We start from the raw sequence: 27,467 nt of genomic DNA, 5'->3' as shown, positions 1-27,467 counted from the left end.
GTTAAATTTAAAATGCATAAATAAGCGGCTATTTAGCCTTGATACAGGCATCACTCAATGGTATATCATTTAACGCCCTAAGTACTTCATTGTCAATCGATCATCATCATCAAAGACAATTCAGCATTGGATTTTTTATCTAAGTGCACAAAGGATTAAATCTTCTTTGTGTTGCTTAATACATTACATGCATGTATGTTTCTCTTCCAGCGATGGATAGTCCACATATTATTTTGCATTGAATTTTAAGTAGTCTTTCTTAAAGGACTGAGACATTTGGTTTTGGCATAATAGTCTACATGTCTGTCTGTTTGCGTGTCCACGAACCCTTGGTTGCAGTGGATTTAAATTTTGTTGTGTATGTTGTTGTCCATGACTGACAATGCCAACAAACTAGAAAACTGACTCTGATATCAAAAGTCAATTTCATACAGTGGTTATGAATCATGATGGATCAAAAGAGAAATATGATACCCACATGCTCACATGCTAAAAATATCTGATGCCAAGGTCAAGGCATAAATAGTTATGGTACGGACACGATTTCTCCAATTCATCAATTAAACCATAACTATATTACGTTAACAACACGCAATTGATTTAAAAAAAAAAACCAATACAATTATAATCAACAACAAGATGTGTTTGTGAAACACTGATGCCCCCCTATGGCAACTCATATCAAAGGTTAAACTTTCTCAAATGCAAATCAAATATGTTGGTACCCAAAGTAAGGTCTTGTACCGAGGAATATACCTGTGAAATATGAAAGCCTTAGCAGCAACCATTGAAAAGATATGGAAAAGGTTAAAGTTTTTTAAAAGTAAGTCAAACATCAAGGTCAGGGTCAAAATAAATGGTGTCCAAGGAAAGGCCTTCTCACAAGAAATACACATGTGAAATATGAAAGCCCTATCACCAATCGTCAAAAGATATGGTCAAGGTTAATTTTTTTCAAAAGTAGGTCTAACTCCAAAGTCACGGTCAAAGGGTCAAAGTTGTTGGTATCCTAAGTAAGGTCTTGTCACAAGGTTTGCATATGTGAAGTAGGAAAGCCCTAGAACCAACTGTTCAAAAGAAATGGCCAAGGTTAAAGTTTTACAAAAGTAGGTCAAACTTCAAGGTCAAGGTCAATTGGCTATAATTGTTGGTATCTACAGGAAGGGCTTGTTACAAGGATAACACATGTGTTGAATGAAAGCCCTAGCACCAACTGTTCAAAAGTTATGGCCAAGGTTAAAGTTTTCCAAAAGCGGGTCAAACTCCAAGGTCAAGATCAAAGGGTCGAAGTTGTTGCTATTCAAAGGAAGGCCTTGTCACAGGGATTACATATGTGAAATATGAAAGCCCTAGCGTCAACCGTTCAAAAGTTATAGCCAATGTTAAAGTTTTTCAAAAGTAACTCAAACTCCAAGGTCAAGGTCAAAGGGTCAAAGTTGTTGGTAACCACAGGAAGGTCTTGTCACAAGGATTATACAATGTCATGAGAAGTATGAAAGCCCTAGCATGAAGTGTTCAAAAGTTATAGCCAATGTTAAAGTTTTTCAAAAGTAGGTCAAACTCCAAGGTCAAGATCAAAGGGTTAAAGTTGTTGGTATCCAACGAAAGGTCTTGTCACAAGGATTACTTATGTGAAATATGAAAATCCTAGCGTCAACCGTTCAAAAGTGATGGCCAAGGTTATAGTTGGGAAAATTTTTTGTAAACCTGGGTCGAACTCCAAGGTCAAGGTCAAAAGGTCAAATATGATTGTACCCAAAGAAAGGTTTTGTCACAAGGAGTACACGTATTAAATATGAAAGCCATAGCTCCAACCAATCAAAAGTTATGAGCAATGTTAAAGTTTTTGCGGACAAACAGACTAACAGACAGCTAGACAGAGGGTTAGGACAGGGCAAAAACTAAATACCCCCGAATCTTCGATACGGTGGCATAAAAAATGGATTGAAATGTTGATTAACAGAGATTTGTTTCATCATTTCAATTTCTTCTTGCCCAGTGTCATTGGCCTTTGAAATATGATACTGAGTCAAAGTCGAAACACAACATTCGGCAAACAGCAAAAAATATTCAAGTTTGAATTTATTTGATAAGATTGAAGTATTCACGAAACCATTTCGCTATATTGTATTGATATGCGACCTTGATATTTTTGAGATAGGAGATTCCAAGTGTCAGTATCATATTAGAGAAAGGTTTTGCTTGGTCATAATCTTTATCTTGTTGGTTTACCTTGAAAAAAAGTGTCATTTTTCTCGAATGACCTTGTTCTTTGCCCATGAGGTGAAAAAAAGTGTTTTAGTGTCTGTTATGAAAATGAATTTTTAATATTAAACTTCTGATTTTGAAATTCTGCATGTGGTGTACAACCACATAGGAGATATGACCTTGATCTTTGACTTTCAAGTCATATAAGCACATATTTAACTTTGAAGTCAAGGTCATATGTGGGTTATACACTACATTCAGATTTTCAATGATCCGAAATTTAAATATAAAATGGTCATTTTTTTCTACCAGACATTAAAACTTTACAGATATTGACATCATTGGAAAGATCTTGGTCATTGGAGAATATTAGAACTGCAATTTTATATATCTGAGTGTTCGAACAGTTAAACAAATGCAGATGGTCGCATTATCGAGAAAATATTATTTTCTGAACTTTTAACTGGACAAGTCAGGTGTGGTATTTTGTGTTAAAAAAATCCAGTATTTTCTTTGAAGAAAAAAAAAAAAAACAAGAATAATTTTAAACTGCAATCAACTTAAGCTTATCTCAGTTTTTCACAAGAATGAACTCAACTGAATTATTGCACCCGGACATTGTTATATTCTTTGAAGAAAAAAAATAATTCAACATTATGATTATATTATGTACTCTGTATAATACATGAGAAATGAATGAAAATCAATACGGAATTTTTGAATGAATCTAAAATGTATAAACTATTTCTTTATAAAAAATGGATAAGAATTTCTAAAAAAAAAAAAAAAAAAAAAAAATGATATCGTTAAAAATGAAGTTTATCCATTGCCCATTGGCATCGTCCTTAAAAATATATATATAGGCCTTTACTATGATCATTAAGGAGATTTGAGCCCAACAAAAAAGTTGCGATGAAAAGTAAATTTAATTTTCTATCTCACATCGTGATAATCTATAATTTTATTAATGTAATAATTTGTAAACAAAAATGTCTTTATGTGTCCCATAAAAAGTGAATAAGTCCAATAAGCTTGCCACCACCCACTCTTTTTTATTTCCTTACCTACTACAATCTTAAATCAGGTCATTACCGGGGGACTTGCCGATTACGTGGTTGATAATGTGGTTGTATTCATGCAGCTCATGATTAAATACAATTTTTTCCTCATTAGCATAGGAGGACAAAACAACATATACCTCAGCATGTCGTCTGCTAATCAAAGTCACTTGTCTGTTTTACAAAGTGTTGGAGGGGTAAGAGGAGGTCAACGCTTGTCAAACACCGTGATGGCTTTAACGCCTTGCAAAGCATTATACGAATAATTAAAAAGAATTTTAATTAAGGACTTTTAATATTTTCCTTTTTTCTATTTTTGTGCTGAATGAATATTCCATGATTCTTTTTCAAGCTCAAAGTGGAGACAAAGTACAAAGGAATTAACTTACGAAAAACAACTTTTAGATCTTTATGCAATAATCTGCAAATTTTTTTGTAAATGTGTCAAAAAAATAAAATAACTTTCATAACTGTTTTTGAAATGCTTACGTAGTTTGCTCTTCCAAACATTTTTAACGATTTTTAGCACAATAAAAAAATGAATAATTAAAGTGTAAATGATATTTGGAAAAAGTAAACAATCGTGTAATCAAATGACAAACACTAATCGATTTCCTTATGTCACTCTTGTGTTTCACAATGACTATGTCACATATACATGCAAATCGTTTTAATAGTCTCAAATCCAATTCCAGTCATTTTACCTTTTGCCATACCAATACTTCTTCAACACTTACTGTCTGTGACCATATATTTTCAGACAACCACCATATATTCTCAGACAAAGATATATTTTATATATATAAATAGTCTGTAATTTTTTTAAGCATATATTAGATTACTGGAATGTGCATTACATTTGAGCCCTACATTTCAAAACGAGACACAAATTTACTTCCGGTATCTTTCTATTTCGAAAGACCGAGCACAGACTCTTGTCTTTTTAAATTCTTTGGACGAAATTGTTTCGAAACGATCAAGAGATTTTTTTTGTAACAAAACAGACACATCAATTTCATTACTTTCAAAACAAACCTCTGGACGCCTGTATTGTTATTTATTTAATATTTTTAGAAAGAATACATTCATTACTATCACGAATATTCCGTGTGAAGTTGAAAGATAATTGGTATTGCCGTCCAGTTTTTCCCGCAATATTATACAGAAGTATGCCATAAGCATTATCTTTAGAATATCAGTCAGTTGTTTGGACTATGCTAAGAAAACACGATTGACAGAACAAAGAAATATGGAATGCAAACACAGCTGTGTGGACTAAATTGTCTGTAACACAACTTCCACATCTATTGTAAAATATATAAATTTCGTTAATACAATGCGAAAGTTTTCATCCTTTTTATCTGGAAAATGGATCCCGTCAATTTACAGTTTGTTTTAAAAAAATTTTTAAAGTATAATTTCAAAAATTGAAAGCTCCCATATATAGCTGTCATTAGTATCTCTCATACTATCTAAGTGGACCTACTTATCGGTTAGATTCTTCTTATTAATATTCGTAGAGTATGAATTTACGGCTTGTCGTTTAAAATGCAAAATCCTTCTAATAATAACAAATGATTATCTTCAAAATTTGTCGTCAATATTTAAGGCTCGGAATAGAACAGACAGTGCATATTAATTCTTTCTTGGCAGGGACACATATATCTACACTTTATGCATGTTGTGTATTTGACATTTGTTGTGTGAATGTTTGACTCTTGGATAAGCTTAACACATATTAGCAGAAAATCAGAGGGATTAGGGAAATATCAAAGCGATTATCCATGACTACCACACGGCTTTTTGTCAATAATGTTCTGAGCGGGTGTTCGCCTGACAGGAGAAGCATGTTCACGCGCCGGAAACAGTTGTCTCAACCGGAAGCAGTAAAAGTCGGTATGTTTGATGGTAGTTTCGCAGATAACATCAATTTTCAATAACGACTTAGCTATTTATTTCCTTTCTCTTAATTCCTGTCATATGAAATATTGCCCTTTTTTCTCACTTAAACTGTTTTACCTGATTTCATGTGTATGACCAACATGTTCTCAGCTGTATTCACCCTCCTCAAGCCTTTTCCTTCTTGGTTAATTTATATGATTTATTGGCTGACTCATAGTTTTAAATGTTTTGAGGAACTTAAAAGAATCAGTAAGAGGATAATGTTCAGACATATCATATGAACATGTTCAACCAAAATGAACTTTAAATAAAAATCACAAATGTCATAAATATTTGACTTGAGCTTCATGTTGTTAGATATAGCCTAGAACCAACAAATTATCCAAGAAGGTGTTCTTTGTTGAAGTTATCAAATGCATAGCATAATTTATAGCGTAGCAAAGTACTTTATAAATGCAAAATATTGAAATTATGAACAGCGATTATCAATTTTTTTGTCGAGATCAACACATTTGAATTTCTCTCTCTCTCTACTTCTACATGAATTTATTTTCTACCTAAAAAAAATATCATTTCATTTTACTTATTACATCCTCTGTTGATCTTGACAAGATTACTTAAGTTCATTTAAAGTGTTTTTATATTTTGTTTAGGAACGGAATGAACAAATGAACATTCCCCATTTTACAAATATTATACCATAGCTTATAATATAAGATTAAACTTATTTCATAACAACACAGAGCAGTTATAAAAAAAGATCTGATTATATGTATTAATATCATTTTCCCCTCTTATCCTTTTCTTGAATTAAATTAAAAATTCAGTGAATTTTATTTAGAGACCTACATGTAGGAGTTTGCCAAAAAAACAAAAACAAAAACAAAAAAACAAAACAAACAAAAATAAAAAAGAAATTAAAAAATTAAAAAAAAATTAAAACAACACCAAGCAAACATGCAAAACAAAACAAACAAATAAAACTAAAAATCGATCACAATGGCATTGCATATATATATATTTTTTAAAAAATTATTTCAATACATGTAAACAAACAAACAAAACAAAACAAACAAACAAAATAAAAATCGATCACAATAACATACTTTTTAAAATTATTTCATTACATGTATATTATCATTATTGATGTTTGCCAATCAAAGAGCATGAAATTGTAAGTCTTAAATCATTATAAGAAACAGTATTTTAAATGCCAATTCAAGGAAGTGAAATCTTAGATATAAATGAATTGGTTTAACAATGCTTACATTTCAACAACGACCTTTTAAGAGGCTCCATTTAACACTTTTTTTCCAAGGTTGATGATAAAATGAACAATTAAAGAGGCAAACAGACGATTAATCATGTTTTGGCCAAGTTCTGGGTATTGTTTTACATGTGTCATATGCCACATAAATTTAAGACTACACAGAAATGACGTTTACTTATTACTTTCAAAGACAAGATATTTTGCTCGTAGGAAACTTGAGCGAGCAACATTTAGATTTTAATGTCATGATAATAAATTCACAAACTTGCAGCGAACTTTACAAGCGGAAGAGGTTAGCCACACAAGAGTGGTAGCTGATAACCAAACATTTACCTTAATTATTGGATTTTGTTAATATCCTTGAACTGTTAGTATTTCCAATGACTTTTATTAAAATAACATTTGTACGAAGTACTGCCAAGTCAACGTGTCTTCTGCTGCCTATGCCCCATTTATCTTTAAATTCCTGGAAACCAACATGCAGTTACATCATTTGGCAGTGATAATTAATTTGAGGACGTGCTAATTGTATTATAGTAGACTACAGTATATGTAGTGTATAATATATAAAAGAACCATTATTATTTCTTAGATAAGTTTAATTGGCAATGTTACATATTTTTTTTCGATATCCCTATGGATTTTCTTACTTTGAATATGGTACTTTTTGTAGCTTTAAAAGTCTCGAGTAAAAGTCACATTCCATGCAGTTAAATCATAAAATGATTATTGCAATCGTCTGCAATAGAAGAGATGACGATTTTTGGTAACTTTTATTCCCTTTACAAAATCCAATCTTTGAATTCTTATTGCAGCTACAAAGTGTCCAAGTTTAAACTCTTTGTCTTTACTAAAATAACCCTCACAAAATCAGTCGGAGAATTTCAGAACTGATTACTCCAGAAGCCGTCTTGATAGCATTAATAACATGATGAAATTAAAATTCCAAGTGATGGGATAAAAGGAACCAAATATGTGAAAATAGATATATTTTGTTGTAAAATATATATGCGAATTTCCAAATTTTGATAGACTTAAAAATAACATTTGAAATGTTTTTCTGCTTTTCTCTGTTCTTTTAAAAGATGAAGTTCATTGAAAAAAGTACATACACCATGTGTCTTGTCTCAGCATCAGTATTATTATATAAAATGACAAACATTGACGCAAACCAAAACATGTCTTCACTTTTAATTCTTGATAAATCCTAGCAATTCTGTGATAAATCGTCACAAGCGCATCTGTCACAAAGAGGAAAATGATAGACAAAGCGTTTCACAAACAGAGATACCACTTCCGGTAACATTTGTTGGTTCGCGCGTAAATTACATCGGAGTAAAAGCAAGATGATGTTAAAATCTGATGCTTCCACGAAAATGACACAAGGATAATTAGTTGAATGATACAAAAAGCATGCCAGGCTAACAGGATTTGCTATTAAAGCTGAAGCATTCATGATAAGAGCTCGAAACATAAACCATCGTTATTGTATGGTAAAATGTTTAAATTGATCATTATTACAAGCTGACATCTGCATCTATCAACATTTCTGATGCAAAAAATGATTCATTTGAATATCATTATAATCCCTTTCCAGTTATTTCGGCTACTTTAAATACAGTCTTCATGAGTCACATTGCAAAGTGGACCCAGAAGATTCAGAAGAAAAAAGTCTAAGAAAGAAGAATTGCTCAATAGTAAGCATGTTAAGAAGGTATACATGTTTTTTTTTTAAATTCACAAAGAAATATTCAGTATTTAACACTTATATAAGTCAATATTTTTGTCAGTTGTTTCACTGTTCATCAAAACGTGCAAGTGTTACTTTCAACCTTCCCTCAGTATCATACCGACAATTGATGTTGTATATCTTTTATGACACTTGGGACTTCATTTGATGTTGTTTATAATAAAAATTGGATACAACAAAGCACATAGCCAAGTATGTGTGATATGATTGTTGTGGACAACAATGTGAGGTATGTCAGATGATATGCCGACAAGCAGTCTGTGGTTAGTACAAAAAGTAGGTGAAATGATACTATACATGTGGCGGGAACATAGAGGTTTGGACTTCATACAAGTCACCGGACGTTAGTCGTATGTGGCATACCTTTTAGAGCGTCTGCATGTGTAATTGTAGATGTCAGTAGCATTAGTTTTGTCTCAGTGGTTGTTTTTATGATATGTAGCAATGTCGAATGCAATAATGAACAAAGTTGGGGAAGGGGGGCAAACACGAATGTCTCTCTTCCTTTTTCCCAGTTTCTTACTTTTAAATTTATTTCTCAATCAAGCGGTCAAGAATTATAACCCGGACACTGTTTCAATATATCATTTGTAAGTGACTTTCACTTTTAAGGCACGCCTATGGGTCACTCGTAACAATATAAAGTTTGGCCATTTATTGCAATCCAAGCCGTAAGAATTACTTAATATAGTCCGGTACTATTACATGATACAGTGATCTTGACCTTTTATATATGACCTTGAGTCAAGCTCATGTATTGATAATTATTGTCCAAAAGTAAGTTTCTGACATGTAAACAGAAAACCACACTCGAGGAGACATGATGATTACCAAGGAAATTTCAAATCTAGTATATTTACTTAAATGTAGTATCACGAGTAAATCAGAAAACCAGTTCCTCGGTTTTCAACCTATCCATACATAAAAAAATAAATAGTAACACGAAGGGTGAGTTAAGTATTATAGTTGAGTGTTATAGGAGTAGACTTGAGAAGGAGATTAACATGACATCCCAGCTTCCCCCTCCATGTCGGAACATAGCAAGTTATTTGGCCGTTTGACAAGTTGTTCAGAAATGTGTGCAAACACATCCCAAAGTACAATATCAATACCAAATATCTTGTCTAGAGGACATGTTCACAGTGTTTCGGAGCTTGTTTTCGTGATAGAGATTAAGGTTATGTGGAGGAGAAGGTCGCGAAAAGAAGAGCATGTCATTTCGGATTATAACGGAAACACCATGGCGTAGTAAAATAGCTACAGTGTCAGTCTTGGAACACGTGTTTGGGGATAACAAATGTCTACATTGAGATGTCTGTGGCAGATATTACCCTCATTCTCTAAGATACAGATATGTTCACGAAAGCATTTTTTCTTGTAACATATTTTATTCCCTTGGATAACATGGATAGGCAAAGATATTGTACACGATAAAGAATTTCGGCCCAAAAATTACACAAAAGTCGATAAAATCATGAAAACCATTTAATCTGTATAAAAGATAATGTCGCCTAAAACTTTACACAATCTCATGTTTTGGCCGATATTTTTCCACTCTAAACTCCTCTGGATACCTTAATGTGGGTAACGATGGAGACATAAGATGTCTTTGCTGTATATGAAGAAAATACGAATTTTTACAGAGGATTTTGTTGACGATCTTTGGTTCAATCATTTCTTTTATTTAATTCTCATTAAATCATTCATTCATTTAGACAAGAAAATTCTTTAGAATGAAATAAGTGAAAATAACGAACAGTGATCAATCTTAAAATCTGTGAAAAGGGCATAAAACATGGACCTGTGGAAATTCCAGAGTTGGGATCAGGTGGCTAGGAGGAGTAAGCATCCCCTGTTGACCGGTCACACCCGCCATGAACCCAATGTACTGATCAGGTAGACTGAATAATTCGAAGTCAATTTAGTATAACAACAAAGGACTAGCAATTGGTATGAAATAGGTCAGTCAAAATACGACCCAATGATAGGTTGTAATAGCAAACAAGGTCATTATAACGGCCATAGAATTTACAAAAAGCTGACGTCTACTTTAAACCAGGTTGTTGAAATCCATATAACATCAACTTAATTGTCAGGTGCCTGCCTACTTTAAAAATTGCCTTGTTTAAAAATCATCGTATTCAGAGCATGCGCATGAGTATCGAATAAGTTGGGAGACATGAACACAATACGCATGTGATAGTTAGATAAGGGAAATTGACGTTCGAAAAGCTGAAGTATCTCGTTTGCCATATCCGGACAGTTTAATTGTTAGTTGGCCCTTATCATCTATAGTCAGTAAAACTTCTAAATATGACAGAGATGTGGCAACCCTGAGAAGTCTTTAATTTCGATTCACTGGGATATATGGATGGAAGTACCTAATGTTAAATGATGAAACATCGTCGATATATCTGAATAGTTGAAGTCTACAGTAAGTGTTTTCTTCTTCTTATGCAGAAGTTTTTTGAATAAAGTCTGCCTCATATGAGTATAAAAACAGGCTGGCTAATAAAGGAGCACAATAAGTTCCCATAGAAATTCCAACAGCTTATTGGAAGTCCTGGTTTCCAAAGACTACATAGATGTTAAAAATAAGTTTTGCATGCATTATGGCAGCCACTCAGCCTCACAGAAAAGAATAATTATCTAAAGGAAATTTATAAATGTGTAAGAAAACTTAGACATTCACGACCGACCTCTAGTAAAATACAAGTACGCAATTAAGTAAAGATATTTGTCTTACAATTACATATTACACATATAAAAGCACCAGCAAGTAAATCAAAAGATGGAAATACACAGCATTTGAAGAATTTGTTTTTCTATTGTTGCTCGTAATTACTTAGATATGCTAGTAATGTTCAAAGCGTAGGAGGAATTTATTTTGATTAATATAGGATCATTCTGGCATTTGATTGTCGCCAATTTCTATTATGATATAATTACAGCGTTTCCTAATGAATTCAAGACGTATCTTAATTAGCCTTGATCCTGATATTATTTTGCAATGTCTGATTTGTTTCTTAAAAATCATTTCCAAGATGTAAGATTCTGGTTATCAAAGTAGTTATAATTAGTATTTCTTTTATTTGCATCTGAACATTTTATTTATTTTATGTGGATAGGGAGATAATATATGTATACTTTTGACCAATAATACAAAAACTAAAGTAAGTAGAATTTAGAAGACATGACATGTAGACAAAATTTATTGAATGTTAAAGTTAATTATGATATGCCTTCACCATTACATTACAAAAAGTATGTCCTGGTTTTATAAGTTATCATAATTAACTAAGGCTCATTCTACAACATTAATATAATATTAATACTGCTAGTCATAAATTTATTTATGATTAATGAAAATTATTTTGCATAGTTCAAGAGAGTCATACTTTGAGCTTAATGTACAATAAGTTAGTCAACAGTATTTCTTCCATGAAATATACAGTGATGGCAAAGTCGCACAACATTCAGCATAAATTAACATCATAAAATAACTTTAATAATTTTATTTATTAGAGCTTAGAAACAGTTGGAATCACAGGTTTGATGCATGGATAAATTTCCTGCTTTATGCCAGAACATTATACCTTAAACATCACTCTGTATATATACTTTACATAGAGATGACAGTATCATGGAGAAACATTGTCACCATAACTAGACGAATTTTTTTTTAAAATCCACATTGAAATACAACTAAAAAAAAGAAAGATTTTAAAAATTCTGAAATAATTATTGAACAAAGAGGAATGAAAAGATTGGGAAAAAGTTGTCCTCAAACGTCATTGCTTTTACAAAAGTTACACTATACATACCACAAAGTTTCTTTGATCATCAAGTATCTAGAATTATGTACTGATATATAAGCAACCTATGTATTGAGAATAATTGAATCGACTGCTTAATTACTTCTTCATGCAGAAAGTGTGGATTTGCAAGATGTATTGTATTGGGATTACATATATACAATGTATATTATGCATTTTGCTAACGTCCCAAGACAGTGTAACTTGACAATCTATCATCTATATTGCTATATCCCCTTATCTAACAAGGAAAAGCATGTGAAAAAGCGTGTACAAATTAACATCAAAATCAAAAATAAGATTTACTAGGCTTCTGAACAACAATAAATGAAACATAATTTTTGAGTTATTATATTGAATCCCGATCCCTCAAATATAGATCTTATTTATAAAGTTTAATGTCATTACCTGCATAACAAATGAATTTAGCTTTTACCGATTTATATCTATGACATTAAATACAAGAAAACATTGATGTAACCATCAATTGTCGCCCGGGAAATAAATAAAGTAAACAATGGAAATGAGTCTTTATCATCAAACCGCTTCGATATGTGTGAAAAAGGCATGCGTCTAAATGATGGAGACGATAGTCGAGAATATTTTGAAAACTTACAGTCGGATGAAAATCGAACAAAAACGATACCCTTTTAAACTTTATCAATTCCTCAAGTAAATGTTGGCTGCATAAAATATAATTTGAAACCAGGCACATGCATCACCTATTTTCAAAAATATCTTTCACTTTAAGAATATAAAACACGAACTGTGTAAAGTACATTTTTACGTTTTTATGCGATAAGTAAAATTCGATGTTCTAAAAAAAAGGGACCTGTCGTTTTTTCGATAGTAAATGATAAGCAACTTTATATATTAAGTATGAAAAACATATATATTTTTACAGATTCACTTTATGGAAGTAAATATATTGTGTGTCTCGTAATTTATAAAGGGAAAGAACATTCTGATTAACAATCTTTTTAATGTTTAGAAAACCTTTAATTCTGAATAACTTCTCCCACCTCAATCCCCATATACCAACACTTAAACTTATATGTATAGAGCAGCCCGGTCCTCCGGGCTGCAATAATTTAGCATTCATCTGTATTTAACCGCATTTTCTCGACCTGATTAAAATTTAAACAATTATAGCCGAAACGTGAACATTCTTAAAATATTCCTATCTCCTATTTTCATATATGATATAAAGAATGTCAAACAATTATAGTTGTGTGTGTAATGTTTGTTCCTTATTTGTTTTTATGTAACTCAATAATCATGTGTTTACACGTGTTTGTCTTCATCAAAAACACGTTCATCTCCGTGTGGTCCCTTAAAAGACAAGCATACAAATCACATCTATGGTAAATTGTTTCTAAAATTACTGTTCTCTTTGTATATATTATTTTTTTTATGGTAAGGTCAACCTCAAACTGTACTTTTGATTTGCATTATACTACGTAAAAAACATTACAACACGAAAAAAGTAAAGAGGTCAAAGGACTGTTTTATTTTTGAACAGTGCATCAATTTGTTTCCCTCCTGTCTTTTTGAAATCAAATTTTTCAACAATAAATTCTCTATTTGCTGCAACTACATATTCTGCTCTTTATTTGTTAGTTATATGTTAGGTATGTTAAAGCGGCTTTCTGAGAGTGAAATAGGGAAGTACGATTGAAAATTTATTTGCCAATTTTTTTCTTAAATTAATATTCAGTTTGGTTAAAACTTTAATATTTTATTCTCAGATACAAAATCTCTCCATGTAGAATATGAAAGAAATTCAACCACTCAAATTTTGGCCACATAGTTTGATATATTAACTGTAAGACCCCTTTAAGAAGAGAGTAGAATCTGAAATTAAACATTGAAATGTGCATTGTTTAAAATTTACCATTTGATATATTACAAATATGTGTGATGCTGTATATAAAGGTGACCTTTTTGTTACTACATAGTCTATGTTTGTAAGGCTCATTATCTGAATTGTATTTTACAGGAACTAGGATTTAATTCTGCAGGTGGAAATCCAACTTACACCCATAGCTCCCTTTCTAAAGAGGAGTTCTTCAAAATCATATGTCCGTTTTAGATATTTTTAATATTCCCAACAATCAAAATGAATTTGAATTACCATGCCTTTACTGGATTCCTAAACTTCATAAAAATCCTTACAAACAAAGTGGGTTCAAGTAAATATTCTACCAAGGCTGTTTCTTCTCACTAAAATATTTACTGTATTGAAGGAGAAACTTCAGGAGTACTGTATAAGGGTATATCCGAGAAGTGGTGTAAATTAAATGTGGATACCTAAAAACTCCAAAGAACTTTTAGAAAAATTGAAATCACAAAATTTTACAAAAGTCAGTAATGTCCTATTGTAATTTTTGAATTTACCGGGTGGTAGTCAATACAAAAATTACTGTAATTTTTGTATTGACTACCACCCAGTAAATTCAAAAATTACAACATGACAATAACATCAAAACGTACGACTTTTCAACACTTTATACAACCATTCCGCACGATTAATTAAGTCAGGTTTTTTTGACATCATAGACAGCTGTTTTTCAATAAAAATGGAACTCGTAAATATACTTATATTGTCATTGGTCATTTGCAAAATTATTTTGTTAGAAAGCATTGTGATTGTACTCACAAGTTCTCTGAAATTGATATTAAAAAGATGCTTGAGTTTCTGATTGACAATATCTATGTAGCTTTTGGAAATCAGGTCCTCCAACAATCTTTTGGAATTTTCATGGGTACCACTTATTAGCAGACCTATTTTTGTATTCATATGAAGCAGAAATTATTCAAAAACTTATACATGAGAAGAAGAAAAGACTTGCTATGGCCTTCAACTCGACATTTAGATATTTCGACGACGTTTTATCACTTAACAATAGTTACTTCCATTCATATGTCACGTCGCGGGTTCGAATCTCACTGTGGGACGTGGAGACCGGTCCTTCGGATGAAACCGTATAAACCGAGGTCCCGTATCGCAGTAGGTGTTGGCACGAAAAAGATCCCTCACTGCTCAATGGCCCTGAGTGCCGAGTATAGGTCAAAATTTGCAGCTCTCCACCGGCAAGTGGTGGCGTCTCTATATGAGTGAAAAATTCTCGAGAGAGACGTTAAACAACAAACAAACAAAAACCGTTCATATATCGTCTCGATATATCCTACTGAACTTGAAATAAAAGATACCACAGAGTCTGACACATCTGTTTCATATTTGGATTTTTTTTACTAGAAAAAGATGTTAATGGTAACCTAACAACACAACTTTATGATAAACTTAATAACTTCAACTTTTCTATCGTCTACTTCCCTTACTTATGTAGCAATATTCCTTTATCACCTGCAGATGAGGGTTCTGTTTCCCAGTTGACTCAATACACAAGAGCACGCTCTACGTTCGAACGAATTTTTGAAATGTATTGACACACGAGTTGATGAAGCAGGGATATCAACAGTCTCGTTTAAAGCCATCATTTCGCGCGTTCTATGGTCGATACAATGATCTTGTCAGCAAATACAATTCATCATTAAGTCGAATGCTGATTGATGTTTTTCATGAGATTTGTTAGGCCATATTTACACACTGAATTGTATACGGACTTTTCCGTTTCCTCGATCATGACCAAAGGTACATGGCAGGTATGACTGGTCGACAGGGGATGCTTACTCCTTAATGGCACCTGATCCTACTTCTGCTGTTTCTAGAGGTCCGTGTTTGCTCTGCTCCCGATTTGTACTGTATCAATGACATTTTAACTTGATTACTGTTCGTTATCTCCATATTTCATTTCATTCTCTTATCACAGCATGTAGAATATCGGAAGGGGACGGGACCCTCATTATGTTTCCGAAAATAGTCTCATACTGTTATATAAGTATGGAAATATTTATGAAAAGACATGTACCCCCACTTTCTGATGAAGTATGGACGACCCCCCCCCCCCCTCACCACCACCAAAGACAATGGACCATATGTGAACAGAAATTACTGTTGTTTACTTACATTGGGAAAGTTAATGGAAATAATGAATTCATTTACTTATTCTTGGTCTAATACAATGCTAAGAATATTTTAATCTATTATAAATTGTGTAATTAACAGTAAACAACCATTTTTGCTATCTTACTTCTAAGGACAGATCTCTCTTACTGCATAAAAACTACCCAACAAGTAGAACTCTATAGTGTGCAGTGTTTAGAGCCTCCTTAAGACTAATGCATTTCTTAAAACGTTCTTGGAACACATCATAGTCCTAAGATAGCTTTGTGAACATGCTTGTAGTCTCTACTATAAGGAAACCAATTTAATAACAAATGGTAAAATCGCATGTAGATGACATAAACATATTCTAAATGTAGGCTCAATAATGTCCTATTTATGGGACGTCTCAAATTTTTAACAGATTAGGGTACATGTCAAGAGTTCACATTTTTTCTTACAAAGATAATTGATTATTGACATTAGAGTGATTTTTGTCTTTTTTCTGTTGTGTTTTAGAAGAAATGAGTAAAAACCGATTTCAAAGGTGTTTTGAACTATAACGTAAGTAGACTAGAAATGCAATTAATAATAGACAACCTAAATGTACTTGTGAATTTTTCCAGCCACTTTCAGAAAAGAATAATATGATACTCTTTTTTGATTTAAACAAGGACGCCAGAATATGCTATGAATTGCTTAAATGAAATAAATGCATTTATAAGTGTTTTGATCCGAATCTATCTGCATTTTCATCAAGGACACCTAAATTTGAAACAAATCAGCAAATTTACAATTAAATTAATGTCAGCATACCTCTTGTTCTTTTTCTACAATCTGAATCTATCTGCATTTTTTAAGCGAAACATTGACTTTGTTTCAGTGAGAATGAAGTATATATATTTTTTTATTTTCTGAAAAAGAAATCCCTAAAATCTGAGATGATTTATTTTGATGCAGGGGACAGTATGTCATTTTCCTCGTGTTTACTATGAGACTTTGTCATTCTTGTGTAGTATTTTTTCATAATTAATTAAAGTAATCTTTCATTTGTGTCTTATAGGCATGGTTTTTATGATTTGGATCATGTTTTTCTCTTTATTTCAAATTAAAATTTATAATTATATAGAATTAGTATTAACTAAATTATGTTTAGAGGATACAGAAAAATATTTCTTCAGAAGTGAAGTTCAAAAATGTTATAAAATTTGAATATAAGGAGTACACATGAACATATTTTGTTTTTAAAAAAGAAAGAAATACTAAGTATTCAATTTCAAAAGATGTCTTTAGTCCAATATTGTAAGTAACAAAAAATTGTTACTTTTAAGCATTGACTTGTTCCCAGTTTCTTATTTCTATGTTTTCTTTTTGCAAAGCATTATTTTTCATCTTTTTTGTATTGTTTAAAAACAGATACACTATTATAATTTTATTACAATAATTATTACATCTACTGTGCATATATATATGTATAAAAAAATGAAGATAACGAACAGTGACAAATCTCATAAATCATGTAAATAATATGAATCATGAACAAGACAAAAACACAGACCCTCTGAAGCACCAAGGATGTGATCAGGTGCCAAAGTTAAGAAAGCATCCTCTGTCGATCGATCATAACCGTTAGTGACCGTCTGTTTTGATTGGTTAAAGGAAATGATCCGTAGTCAGAATTACAGTCCCTGAAACGTTCTACTTTCCCACTTGAACGGTGAGCGAACGCTGAACGAACGGTGAACGAACGCTGAACGAACGCAGAGCGAACGGTGAGTGAACGATGTGTGAACGCTGAACGCAACTTGGTGAACGATGTGTGAACGGTGAACGGTGAGCGAACGCAGAACGCGAACGGAGCGCAAACGCGAACGCAAAGTGAACGGTGAACGAACGGTGAACGCAAGATGAACGATATATTCGGAATGCCTCTGATCTTTTCCTTGCATTGAAACTATTTTATTGTATCATAATGTCAGGTGCCAAAAAAAAAAAAAAATAATAATAATTAAGTAAACCAATAAATGAATGAATAAATAAGTAAATAATTGTCGAAAGAAAGACGATTCATGCACATTAAGTTTTTAATCACACGATTTTTAACGCATTAAAACATTGCAATTGTTGCCGAACGCTGAAGTATAAAAGATATTTTTTTAGTTGGAAAATAAAAATGTTTATTCTTATTTGATAATAAATCAGAGAAAACTTCTGACTTATAGAATGAATTAAAGCGATTGTAACATCCATTCATATATGTATCTCCGTGTCAGGGCGATTTCATGTGAAGTAATAAAAAATTAATTACAAAGGTCAGTGGACGTTTTGCATTTATACGCTCGTATTTTAAATTTTTAATACAATAATATATCATGTGTCATTTCTATTTTTCATGAAGATTTATTGAGCAGACTTCTACATGTATCTGTAGATGGCCGTGATTATACTCAGACAAGATAATACAAAGATACATATTCATATTATTTGTTATAAATTCAATTTTCAGAACTTGATATTTAAGTAATATGCTGTTATAATTTTTATCAGACAAATGAGAGAGAGAGAGAGAGAGAGAGAGAGAGAGAGAGAGAGATAGATTCCGTTTTAGCCCCCCTTCCTTTCAGGCTTCACTAAATGTTTGCACCTATATCAAACAATAACTCTGATATTTTTTTCTAAATATATTAGACAGTGAAAGTAACTTTTTTTTTTTATCAACAAATCATATCCATCTGTTTGACAGTATTACTCGTTTTTATTTTCCTGCTTCAAGTTCACACGAAGTCCACGTGCTTGTCCTGTCAATCAAAATCATTCGACACTGTGCAGGGGTGAAAGTTTCGTCACATCGAAGAAGTGCGAGTATTTCCAACAAGTTATAACATTTATTTTTATCATTTCTAGATTTGATACCAACATTTGAATAATTAGTGAATAAAATATATTGGGCATTAACACTTGAATTTGAAACATACTCTCTGCCAATTTCAAATACCACCGCCGACACGTGTACATTTTGAACTACTATTGTTTTGTGACTTTTTTAGATGCATGTTTGTTTTGAGACTGAAATTTTTGTTCTAAAAAGACCTTAACTTTTTTTTTAACAGGTTAATTAAAATTTTCTGGAAATACAGTACTGACTAAGTAACCGATTTAGGGGAAAAGGGGGGGGGTATTAATCATATCGAATAGCAAACATATAAAGTTACGGTGAAGAAAGATTTTTTTCTCTATAACTATAGACTTTACATACATGTATTATAGTAGCGAATATTCTGTAGTGTATTACATTTTAAATAAATATTTCCTTTAAACAGACTATCAATTTAATTCGCTCCAAAGGTAATAAATTATATATAATAGGATATCCGCAGTACTATGTATAACTCTCAGAACTAGTTCTATCATATTTTCTGTAGTAATTGAATAAAAAAATGCGTTAGAAATAAATATTTTCGTAATTTTGCTGCGTAATTATTTGACTTGGGTAATTATATCTCCATTAACGATTTGTCGTCTTTAACAAAACATCAAAATATTGCAGTGCTTGAAGTATTTGCACATTGGCCTTAGTTAAATTTAATATTTCAGCATCGTTCTACATAGGTACAGGATGTGCTTATAACAACATTTTTTCCCAGAGTAATTTAATAAATAACCTAATAGCTAAGTTAGAATAATAAAAATATATATCTTAGATATTTTCCCATATGAAATAATGATTCTTCAAACACGATATGTTAGTATTAAATTAAAAAATCTGTAACTCCTTACCTACAAAAAGATAAGTCCTTTCACTTTGGAGTTCCGAATGGCAATGACAACTGAACGATAGGTGAACGCTGAACGCAAGGTGAACGCAAAGTGAACGGAACGAAGAGCGAACGCTGAACGCTTTGTGAACGGTGAACGCGAGCGCACGGTGAACGGTGAACGCAAAACTGTGAACGGAGAGCGAACGGTGAACGCACGGTGAACGAACGGTGAACGCACGCTGAACGAACGGTGAACGAACGGTGAGCGAACGGAAAAATGGGAAAGTAGAACGTTTCAGGGACTGTAGTATTAACACAACGACCAAATAAATAATATGAATTATGTCAGTAAAAATACGACCGACAATTACGTTTCATTTGCAAACAAAATCATTATAACGACCATGGAATTTGCGAAGTGTTGACTTTGTAAGTAGCGTACTGACATAAACACAATATGCAGATGATTATGAAAAAGGGGGAGTTCATGGAAAAGGTGAAGTTATCCTGTTTGTCATACCCGGTATAATTTAGTTATTAGTTGGCCGTTAACGTTTATAGTAAGTAAAACATCCAAATTTTAAATAGATAAGGCAGACACCTTGGTTTCTTTTATTTCGAGTTCATTGGAATATATCGAGTCGACATATGAATGAATGTCGTCTATATAACAAAATGTCGAATTGAAGATTTGAAGAATAGTTTTCTTCATCTCATGTAGAAGTTTTTTTTTTAAAGAATATTTTAAAAAGAAAGAAAAAATAGGTTGACAAATAAAGGAGCACAATTAGTGCTCATCTTTCTTCCATCAAATTGTTTGAGGACCTGGCCTTCGGATCATAAATCAGACTAAGACCCAAGTTGAAAATTCAATCATCTGAAAGATGTTTATTTTTATCATCGTGAGCTGAAACTAATTTTTCAGCAGATTGGTATTGCAATGTTGAATGTCATCTTTTAATTTTGGATTTTTTAAAAAAAAAATTCAGTCTGATTCCAGCCCAATACATAAAGATTTTGACTTGTTTAAGTTGTTTCAAGACTTGATGCCTGATCTGCAAAAACTACATATTAAATATTGTCAATAAGGAACTCAAGCACCTTTTTAATATCAACCTTAGAGTATTTGTATGTAAAATCAGAATGGATATCCACAAGTGATTTAGAATATCGTCAGTAATTTCGAATTCATTCATGTATATAACATCTAGATGCAGAAATTTCCAAATTATATCTTTTTCTCTCCTCTTTTGATGTATGTGTTTTTGTTTTGTTAGGTGTATGTGTGTATATATATGTGTGTGTGTGTGTGTAAAACCAAAGTATCGGTGATGCCAATCTGCATTTTCAATGCAAAGATTCATTCCAGCGGTAGTTGAAAAGATATTTTGGAAAGATATATTAGTACAAGTGTGTTTTAAAATGATTTGGCTGTTATATTTCATTAAAGAGAGATACTTAGCATTTAAATTTCCTTCATTGCCAAAAATTCAAAGAGATTCTGAAAATTTTGCATAATTGAAATCATAAGAATCATAAGAATTTAAAAAAAATAAATAGTTTGGCCACTCAGTAGGTCTAGTCATATATGGAAATAAAACGAACGATGACTACATTTTTCAGACTTACTTCCAGGTATAAATCATCTTCGCTAGCCAAGGTTTTCGATCCACTTGGCTCCCCTTTGGTTTATCTGTCCACTCCGCTACCCTTCACTTTATGGGGAGTGCATGATCTTTGGCTAGCAATTATGGGTATAAATAGGATTAAAACCTGGTACTAGGCAAGATTGGTCGTCCAACAAATTTCACCTATTCGTCACAGTAGTGCCACTAATCAAGGTCCTTGGATAAGAAATATTTACCATAAAGATGGTGTAATGCAAATTACTCAGCATAGTCCGCATACACGTCGAAAATAGGAGTAATTTTCTTGAAGAAGTATTTGTTTCAATGGCCGAAAAGCATATTTTTATTAAGATAACATTGTAAAAATCTACACTTAATAACAATGACAAGATTGTTATTTTTAATACCGTGATTAATGATTGAGATTCCAAATTATTAAGATATACATTCAATAACATTACTTAAAAATCTAAGTGCCGAAGAAAATGATTAATATTCCTAGAAAAATAAAGAATTAAGTCATTTTAGAGCAAAAACTCCAAATGGTGTCGATGACTTTTCTTGGAGAAAAAACCTGATTTACCTTGAATAGAAAGGACATATATCAAACCCGACAGTAAAAGGTAAAACTTACATTAATGTCTTGTTCTCTTTCATCTTTATTCTTTATTCAGATACATACACTATAATTTGAATCTCATTTGTGTGTTTATGTAAGTTGTGAAATGAACATAATAATTTTTTTTTTAAATGTTTAATTACCATAACTATATTTTTAGTGCAAAGATACATTGTTTAATGTTCAAGATTACAAAACTATCTGAGCAAATGATTAAATATATAGCATTTAAATTTGTTTGAATGTTTTAAAGAGAAAATGAAAGAAATTAAAGAATTCTAGAAAGTGATTGTGAATTGATTAAAAGGAGTTCCATGTATTTTTTTTATGTATCAAAGTACTTTATAGAACTTGGTAAAAGATTTTCGATCCTGGTTTTAGTGAACAGAACTTTTAATCTTATGAATATATAAATATAACTGATTTGTTATTTAAAAAGTTCACAGATCAGTAAATACTTCTAGATATTCGAAAAACTAACGACTGAAATCTGATGCAGAAATAAGCTTATCAACAAAATATGAATTTTTCCAGTACTTGATGAATTGCCAAAATTAAAAGTCTTGCAAAAATGTTGATGTTTATATAAACCTACATTTATTTTCTACTTGCTTACGACTTCGCAGCATGAAGGAACTTGATGATTAAAAAGAATAATTATAAGGAGCCTTTTCATTTTTCATCATTTTTTTGCAAATTCAATTTCCCATCAGGTATGCCCGTATTTTTATTGCAAATGAAATTTGTTCCTTTGTCGTCTAACGTGGGTCAGTTACCAGTTGACCAGTTCCTTGGTCAGTTACAGTAGAAACGTGGGGGGGGGGGGGTTCAGTAACTTTAACGCTCTGAGAAAACAAGGATCACGAGAGGGGAGTTTCCCAATAATTTTTTCAGTATATTCTTCACTGTAGAATACAGAGCTAGTTTCCAATTATGCCTCCTTAACTTAACTTGGCCCGTATATTTACTATACAATAGAAAAACGAATCCAATTTTAAGTTCTGCCCCTGCGAAAACTTGGGTAACCCTTTTTTTTTTTTTTAGCTTGTCAAGAATTACCTGTTATCTGTTAGTTGCAACCCTATCCCCATCTGAAATTGTTTCTACAGGCCTGAATAAAAATCATCAGTATCTAAATTATTATTACTTTTTCCTGGTTTCTTTGTGAAAATTGATAGTATACAAAAGCTTGATATAAATGTTTATAAACCATCTTATCAGAAAATGTCTCTAATATCTTAAAAGATTATCATTTTAAAATATCAACAAAAAGAAATCATTGTATATTTCAAATACTATCTTTCCATCAAATTACTTCCATGTGGCATGAAAAGCTGCCATTTGACATGCTGTTCATTAAGATATAGTTTATGAAGACTATCCAAATATTATTGGTGGAAAGGTCATTCAGGGTCAAAACCCTGTCATGTCCAATCAAGAAATTAATTCAGCGTTCGTAAAGAGTTAATACTTCAAAGACCAACTGCTGCTGAGCACGTGCTGAATGTGATTATCACAGCTCGATCAAACATATCGGTAAGAGATAAAAAAGCAATATCTCTTCAGCTCAGCAATATATGGTATAGAGTGTGCAGAATCAATCTATAGAATTTTTTTTACTGAATTTTATTGAGAATATATGTAGATGGTAAACATTTACAAAATTGCTGATGATGAAACCATTAGCATGAGTCTTTGCTAAACTAATTTTACATGTCAGAAAAGAAACTATAAATTAAAAAAAGATTACAGTATTTCCAGATTTACAGACATTTCAACTCAATATTATGTAAATTTGAAATCAAAATCCCAAAAGCAAGCTTAAGCCTTAACATGAAAAAAGTTTCTACTTAAATTATATCAAAATTGAATTTCTCGGTTTCCTCATTTGGTCGATTTACATCTCCTAACATTATCCAGTTGTATAATTGGGCTTTTTCATTGGAATTTTGATCCGTTTGTCCAAATTGTCTTTTCTAGCTAATCACGGTGGTTCGATGGCGACATGTACACTTTCTGCTTAATTAGATTTGGACTTCTTTGAGCGGCCGCGTCATTGTGTGATTACATTTACCGGCACGTGTAGTACGCATTTGTCATCCATAGCACGAGGGCAGGAACAAGAGTTTACAGAAATAGAATTTAGATGGTATTAATTCTAGCACTAATCAACAAATTGAACATTTGCAAGACAAAGCCGACCGGCTTGGCATGAAACTCATATCCTTTTCAGTAAAACCTTGATGCCAACGAAAATCTTAAGTAAATCAAATAACGGAGTCTGATTATCGTGAAAGTGTCGTCTGCTCGGAATAACTACTTTCTGATTACTTTCTGTCGCTAATCATCGATATCACATGAAAACAGATGATGTCCATTTCTTGCAATATTTGCTTATCGAAATTTGCTGCACCAAATAAGCAATAATGTACTGTTAAAGAAAGACCAAGAAAATGCAATACAAAGAGAAATTTCTACACGGATGGCTTTGATTTTTTTTAAATCTCTCCTTATTTTCTTGTTTAATTCTCTGCATTCTAGAAGATAACGAATTAAAATTTTTAAGCTAGAATTTCGATAAAGAATTCTATGCAAACAATGTAAAAAAAAAGAAAGAAAAGAAATGGAAATTTTAAACAAATTTCCCTAACACATCAGAACCACAGAAAGATATATCTATACGTACATGTACAATAATTAATTCAAAGAAATACAGAAATCAAGCAGACGATTTGACAGTTCATTGAAAACTCCCCCTCAACATGTCTGTAATCTTCTTATGCATTCAAAAAGAAAGATTTATAGTTCGTAAATCATTTTGATCAGACAAGATTGATTGAAAAATCATGCAAAACATTTGTTAGACTTCCTGGAACATTAGACAGTCCTCTAAGGTTGGTCGCCGGATGTTTTAGCTATTGGAGAGTTTAGCTGATTTCCGTGAGGTGGACATACATACCCGACCCTACACACCCTTTAGAGGCGGTTGCATATATTCCAATTAGCCTTGTTATTTTACGTTTGATTTGAATTACTTTTTGCATTTGATAAAGATAAAGATTGATAATTATTTTCTTTAGAATAAATTCTTACATTTTATTTTATTTATTATTTTTTTGTTTCACAGAGAACAGATTTGCCGTACTTTTTCGTCTTTAAATCAATCAAAACACCCCAAACCAAAACATAGCAAAACTAAATCATACAATTCATTTGAATGAGGCAACTTAAAAAGCAACGTGAATTTATATATGACATCATATGAACATGAAAATCAGAAAATAAACCCTGCCAAAGCACCACCCGTCGGTTGATATGATTTCTCGTCAGCTCTTTGCGTACCTTGTAAAAGTGGTACGCACATTACAAATTTCTGCAATAGGTTTAGTCTTTATGTAGTACAAATAAAAATATTAAAATATTTACATTTTCCCAAATAATCTTGCTTTTATATTATATTTTATTGGATTTTTAGATACTTTCATGCATAGCAAACAAAAATCTAATTTGACCAGGTCTTGAGAGAAGTCAATATAAAAGATTACATACTCCTGTATACATCATTTTAATTTTTTATGACTGTCTTTTATTGGAATTAGCCTTTTAAGAAGTAAAATATATTTTTAAAAAAGTCTTTTTGATAAATATTTTATATAATATTTTATTTTATAATATTTTATAAAAGTTTTTGCATTGTATAAAGTAATATTCTTAAAAGCATTTTTGTTTTTACCTATATACCGTCTAATATAAAAGTACTGCGAAATACTATAGAAGATGAATAATTCATCTACTAGATATGATAAATGTGATAAGACATCTTGTTTTCTTGTCATACATTCATATCATATGGAAAGGTTGAGTTCAATAGCCATGACCTCTTGGAATAAGTTACTTCTAATACAGATTTAATTCGCTAGCTATATTAAGACAAATCTAATAGCCTATACCATTAAGTTATGTATTAATGTTTGCAATGATCCAATCATACCGAACGCCTTCAAGTGACGATTTCTTAACTTAATGATTGTAATTCAACACAAGTTGTGACTTTTTGATACAGTTTGGCAAATCAGCCAATGTCATTTTTGTTAAAAAATGTATCTACAATTGCATTGAATAATTCAGGTATTTATTGTTATGTCAGATATAAAGAAGTACACTTCATTTTTTCTTTTTAAATTACGAATGATCATAAAAATAGTATAAAGAGAATTAAAAAATATTAAAGAGAAAAAAAAAACTGAGAGAAGAACGTATTTAATGAATATACATATTTGCTGATAATTTTGCAATTATTTGTAATCATTTTGTGCATTATCTTGCAGTATTAAAGTGCCTGTCTTACACGTGTTTTTGATCCTTGTTCAGTGCTTAACATCTCACCGGACTTACTTCCTGTCTATCGCTGGAAACAACAGAGAACATAAGGATAATGTTAGCAGTAGTAGTAAGTTTAAATACGTCCATTTAACGGGGGAAAATTTTGCTATACTCTACCACTTTAACTTCTTAATGTAGATATATATATATATAAACTATTTAATCTGCAAAGATTAAAATAAATGTGCCTATATCCTTTAAACTACGAAATATTTTGCAAAACTTGTATCTTGAAATTTGTGATTTAGGAACTGAACAAGATGATCTTTTATGTTTTTTTTTAGTGATACACAGTGTTGTTTTTTGCATCAAAAGGAAATATTTGATAACATTACCCATTTATGAAACGTCCCAAATCGTTTCATTATTATTGTATAAAGAAGTTTCAAGAGAGATTTGATATGATTTGAGTATAAATCTCCTAAATATCATACCCAGTAATATTCTTTCCCAAATTTAGATTATCATGTAAGACTACTACATATATTTTATATTGTATGTTAACATTACCAAGCGAGTTCTCCCCGTATTAAAATAGTTTGTTTATTTGTTTATATGCATATGATTCTGTGTTCATCGCAATGTTTCGCCTGTGTTTTTTTTGTTACAATGTCATTTTTCTTATATTCATATTTCCTTCATGATATTTTGTAAAGAAAGAAAATTAAATAAATAAAGAAAAAAATGATTGAGTTCTATTCATCATGCCTAAATAATGTCAAGTTGTAAATTTTGAATTTACAGGGTGGCAGTAAATACAAATTTACTGCTTCCCGACCAATTCAAAATTTACAAAATGACAACACTGTTAAAAGATACAAAATCTAAGCATTGCAAGTTTAGTTATGTGCTATATTGTATCCCGAAAATATAAAATATTTTTTTCCTTCTTTATGTTCAATTGAACAACATTACTAAGTATAAAAACAGGACATGCATTCCACTACTTATACTAGACACTTCGTGTCCACTGTAGATGAACATGCGCCACAGCTTACTTGGGTGTTCTTATACGGATCCACGGGTTTTTGTCATTGAATTTCTCTCATTCTCATTCTCAAAGATTACTA

General features: G+C 31.6%; 1 long non-coding RNA gene across 2 annotated transcripts; it reads left to right on the top strand.

Moving 5' to 3' along the window:
• Window positions 1–4,939: 4,939 nt before the first annotated feature.
• LOC133196776 (uncharacterized) lies at window positions 4,940–27,066 on the top strand. Of its 2 annotated transcripts, XR_009722409.1 has the most exons (4): window positions 4,940–5,162; window positions 8,036–8,152; window positions 26,343–26,464; window positions 26,682–27,066. It is a non-coding gene; the product is annotated as an uncharacterized LOC133196776 (long non-coding RNA). The 2 variants fall into 2 exon arrangements; XR_009722408.1 differs by having other exon boundaries at window positions 26,343–27,066.
• The last annotated feature ends 401 nt before the right edge of the window (window positions 27,067–27,467 follow it).

Source organism: Saccostrea echinata, unplaced genomic scaffold, assembly GCF_033153115.1.
Source record: "Saccostrea echinata isolate AGI-Se365-2 ecotype Australia unplaced genomic scaffold, CSIRO_AGI_Sech_v1 ptg000030l, whole genome shotgun sequence".
Lineage (NCBI taxonomy): Eukaryota > Metazoa > Mollusca > Bivalvia > Ostreida > Ostreidae > Saccostrea > Saccostrea echinata.
Note: the sequence above shows the minus strand (reverse complement) of the source record. Positions and strands in the feature narration are given on the sequence as shown.